General features: G+C 41.6%; 1 long non-coding RNA gene across 1 annotated transcript; it reads right to left on the bottom strand.

The window, feature by feature from the left end:
• Window positions 1-2,720: 2,720 nt before the first annotated feature.
• Window positions 2,721-4,356, bottom strand: LOC129116916 (uncharacterized). The gene is made up of 3 exons (XR_008533738.1): window positions 4,299-4,356; window positions 3,307-3,408; window positions 2,721-3,021 (listed from the first exon to the last, which is right to left on the bottom strand). It is a non-coding gene; the product is annotated as an uncharacterized LOC129116916 (long non-coding RNA).
• Between the last annotated feature and the right edge of the window lie 846 nt (window positions 4,357-5,202).

The raw sequence follows: 5,202 nt of genomic DNA, 5'->3' as shown, positions 1-5,202 counted from the left end.
GCTCGCCCGCCTGATGACTTTGCTAAGTGTGAAAATTACAGAAAGACATAAATTGCATTTCTATAAAAGTAGCTGCTATTCCTAATCAGTCCACTGGAGGTCGCACTGTATCAGTAAGAGCATGCCATAGACTGTAAAACAAGTAAAGAGTAAGAGTAGCGATTTACACTGAGAACCAGAACTAAACAGCAGATGGCATCAACCCGCCTTTTTTAATGCATCCGGTCTTTTGCTGTCAAAAGCGTGACACCCTCACCCCCAAATGTCTCTGTCAAAAAAGAGAAAAGTGGACACAGAGTGCAGAGTTTTCCAAGAAAAATGGACCACATCCTATTTTTTTACAAAGGTAACTGGAAAACCTGCGTGTTTGTTGTGTTCGCAGCAAGTTTCTGTGCTCAAAGAATATAATATTCGGCGCCACTATGAGACTCACCATGGCGAAAAATACGACCGCTTGCAAGGACAACTGAGAAAAGATAAATGACCTGCTAGCAAGTCTAAAGAAACAACAGTCCGTTTTTACCCGCAGCCGAGAGATAAGTGATGCAGCAGTGAAAGCTAGCTACCTTATTGCTAACGAAATAGCATCAGCCTCAAAGCCATACTGTGAGGGTGAGTTCGTGAAAACATGCATGCTGAAGGCTGCAGAAATCGTGTGCCCCGAGGAGCGACAGGCTTTTGCCAACATTAGCCTAACGAGGAATACTGTGTTTTTTTTAATAGCTCCCACGTTTGTTTGTATTTTGTGGTGAGTCAGTTCAGGTGTACAGATAACTACACAGATGTGGAAATGTTAGTTAGTACATTTAAAACATTTTTTAGATCTTGAGAAGTTTATTTGGAAACTTGAGAAGTTTATTTAGCTGATGTCTGAGTTTTTGGTCTTTATGTTTCTAGTTTATTGTAGAAAGACCTTAAAATAGGGTTTATCATCCAAAAACCTTCACCAATGACTTAAACAGAGAGAAATATTGTCGTTATGTATGCGTTATTATGCTATGATTTTACTGGTCTGGCCCACTTGAGATCAAAGTGGGCAGTATGTGGCCCCTTAACTAAAATGAGTTTGACACCCCTGCTATACAACAAGAAGAGGCGCCCCCTGATGGCCATTGGAAGGACTGCAAGTTTCAGGCACTTTTGCTTTGCCTTCAATTTTTAGAGGTTACATAATGAAATTTCGTATTGTTAAAGTTGCATATTTGTTACTTACACTGCCACGTTCCCCTTTTGAACTCAAACGCACCTCACTGCAAAAAAAAAATGCAAACAATGAATAAGATAAAGAATTGGGTTCGATTTCGTGAAAAACCCTCACTTCAACACCCCTTTGTCCACAAACACTCGTGTCTCAGCAGCCAGCTGGGAAGATTGTCCCATTCTGTTATAAATGTTGGAGAAGAGGTCAGTTTGGACGAGAGCTGGACAAAGGGCGTTGAACCGTATATCGTAGCCCGCGGCGGTGGAGGCAGCCTGGGAAACGACACACACACACACACACACATACTGGTATTCATGGCTACTGGGGACCAACTTTTTAATCATCACTGGTGGGGACCACCCTTTCTAGAGGTGCTAGAGGTGTGAAAAAAATTCAGCACACTCACTACTGTTTAGTTAGCCTATACATGCCTTAAAACCTGCAAATTTCCATTAAAATGTTTTCCCCATCATATATGGGGACCACTGAAAAATCAAGTCAATGTGTTGATAGGGGACCGAATTTGCATGAATTTGCAAAGAATTTACATAATTCACACCTTCATACTTGACTTTTTGGGGACCATACTGGTCCCCAAAAAGTCATGTCCATCGTTATTATTATCAGTTATTATCATTAAAAAAATCTTAAATTTACTTTTGATTTTAATATGCCATACTCAAACCATAAATTAGTACATTTAATCAACTAAAAACCGCAAGGACACATCAGGAGGACAAAAATGGAAGAGGTGCCATGTAGGAGAGTCAGGCATCTCATCAGTCACTTCCCTGAAAAAAAAACTACTGTGCAACCTTTCACTTGACGCAAGAACCTTGTACCTCACAACTGGCATGATGGTGCGTGGTCCACTGCAAAAGATGCTTCCAAGGTTGTACAAAAAAGCAAGAAGGCAGCTGTTCGCAACAACCACAGCCTCATGGCCATCACCACATTGAAGCTGTTGGATGAAGGACTTGAAGCAAGGGAATTCATGACAGTAAGACGCTGCTTCAAATGTTACATAATTGTAGAGTCATAATGTCAATTAGTGATACTATCTTATTAGAACCAATAATAGTTGGACCTAACAAATAAGACTGTCTTGCAGGGCTTAGAGAGCAAGGAGGAGCTACTGGGCTTAGAGAGCAAGGAGGAGGTACTGGAGGCTCCAGGAAAAGATGGAGCCACGTCAAGTAACCAATGGTTGTACCTTTTTGTTTGTCATAAAATAAAATACTTAAATCTTTTCTGTCCTAATTCTTTATCTGCATTTCCGTCCACTCTTTTAAGCGCTGTATAATGGCAATAGCACAGAATAATAATACAGTAGTATTTAGCACATAATGACCTCTTCATGTGATATTGCTTCAAACCATCATTGAGTGATGTAGTTCTTTGTAATGACTATCAATAAGGACCAACTCCAGATCAATTGAAATAATTGTCACTGTTTAATAAACAGATGGCCTGCCACGTTGGCCCCAACTTTAAGCTTTCAAGTATCAAGCTAAGAAAAACAGTGAAAATAACCATAACATAAGACATAAGCAAAGCACTGCTCACAAAACTAGCAGAATCAGCCTTTTTTAAACATTAGGAATGCTGGACTTTCTTTTTGTACGCTGTGATGCGGTTGTATACATAATATTTTAACATTTGCCAATCCCGATTATTGAGAGCTGCTGGCTCAGCTCTTAGACACTTTTCACAGTCTCTCTTTGAAGGGACGATGCATGAAGTGATGAACCGCTTCATATGCTTTTCAACGGCTTTTACCTCTTCGTCCTGCCATGGTTTTCTTTTCCTGGGAGCTTTACCTGTGAGTGGGTGAAAAAAATGTCAACACATAGACCTTACACTTATGTAGTACATATCTTGTTTACCTGACCACACAAAGGACTGTACATGGTTCAGTCACCATTTCACACAAGATCATCGATGTTCAGAGATTATTACTGTGTTCTGGCACCCAGTGATTTATGCCACCATGGAACATCACCAGACCCATTAGCTTTAAGCAGTGGCACTGCGAGCGTACTGCTGTTGCAATTCACATTTGAGTTGATCTGATTTGTAATGAAAAAAAAAAAGATTTAAATCACCTTTGACAGACATCACAGCTGTGAGCCGGTCATCATCTCCAGAAAGTGGCTTGCTCCTCTTGCTCACTGATGGGACTGCATTCCTCACCTCTGCTGATGATTCTATGAAATAGATGAATGATATATTTGTTAGATATACAGACAAGGAAACAAACATGAGAGGAAATGCCTTTGTGCAGCGGGACTCATTGTATGCTTGATGAGATTGAAAGATGTGGACTTAATTTCTGATGTTGTAATTTCTCTATTATTTAAGTCACATCTTATCCCTTTCAATCTCTCCTTTAAGCCACGTTCCCACTCGCGGTATTGGCTCTACTCGCTTTTGGAAGCTGGTACCTTTTGGGGGGACAGTTTCCACTGCAAAAATAGTACCCCTGGATGACGCACAGGACTTCCATAAAGCTGCTGGTCCACTTGCTAGATATGAGTGGAGTCATCCAGCCTTTCTGTCGTTTCGCAAGTGAGCAACATGAAGGTTTGTAGCTCCCCCAAAGAGCATGGCGTGCCCTTTTTGGCTGCTGCAACTGACGCCTAGACACTTTTACCCCGTGCGTGGTTATTGTCTGTGACAAAACTCGGAACCAATCAGTGTCTGCAATGTGTCGAGGTCACTTTTTATAAAGTACGAGGCTGCTTTTGTGGAAACCTGAAGGAGCAGGTAAAAAAAAAAAAAAAAAAAAAAAAAGTACATCCAGGTACCAGTAGGGCTGGGCAATTAATCGAAAATGGACCCTCGATCTCGATTCAGGGACACGTCGATGTTCAGAATTACAGAACCAGCAGTATCAGATATTTTTCACTGTCTACCCAGCCATTGTTTAATGCATTCAGGCTTACAGTTACAGTGGCCAAAGCTATATTCACCTTTATGATAGTTGGGCTGCTGTTTTCTGATGAAGAGAAGGCCATGTCTGAGATATTTTTTGTAATTTTCTGGTGTCCATTGTACTTATTCTGCTAAAATCAAAGAAGGAATTAAAAAAAACAACCTTCAACAGGTGTTGCGGCTCCGACACGGTCATCTTCTGCTGCTGATGGTGTATCTCTCTTGCGTGTTGGTGGGGGCCTTCTTCCTCTGTCAGTGGGGGGCCTTCTTCTTCTGTCAGTGGAAGAGTCTCTTCTGCCAAAGACAAAGATTACAGGACATTGAGAAACACACACAGTAAACACTTCTTTTGAGATAAATGAATATATACCTTGAGATGAATAGTGTCGTCCCCTGGTTTTAGCTGTCTCATCAGTCTCAACAGGACAAATGACCATGTCTAGAGGAGATATAAAAAACTTGATTAGCAAATATAAACAAAAGCATGATGGACAAAAGAAAAATGACAAAACAACATACCATCTGGCCCTATTGTGATTTCATCCAGGTTTTGGCCATGGAACTCAGCCAATCTTCCTTGCTCAAGGGCCATGAGAAGCTTGCTAACCTTGGCAAGCTGCAGTGTTTTCTCAGGTAGTCGATAAAACTCACGATGGACTCTAATGTCATGCCCAAGAAAGTTAGCCAACTGGTCCATCTCTGTATCCGTCATGTTGAGAACCGTTGAGAGTGTTGCAGCATGTTTCCGCAGCCTGGTGGAGGTCAGTGCCTTGGGACACTTTGCACCACATGCTACTGCAAAAGCACGGAGGCAGTCCGAACCACGGAGATGCGTTTTAGCAGCTGGCCTTGCAAACATGTAGCAATTCTCTTTGAGTACCTCACAAGCCTCTCTCTCTGAAACCAGGAGTTCCAGTGCACTGAGCATTTTCTGAGTCACAAGAATAGGAACCGGTCTACCTCTTTTTCCCCTGATCACAATCCTTGTGAAATGTTTGCAGAGTCTTTTCTCTACTTCTGACAGTGCCCAGTCCAAATCCTGGTGATGATCAGACTTGTCTCTTGAC

This window comes from Anoplopoma fimbria, unplaced genomic scaffold, assembly GCF_027596085.1.
Source record: "Anoplopoma fimbria isolate UVic2021 breed Golden Eagle Sablefish unplaced genomic scaffold, Afim_UVic_2022 Un_contig_9336_pilon_pilon, whole genome shotgun sequence".
NCBI lineage: Eukaryota > Metazoa > Chordata > Actinopteri > Perciformes > Anoplopomatidae > Anoplopoma > Anoplopoma fimbria.
This window is presented reverse-complemented; position numbering and strand designations above follow the sequence as displayed.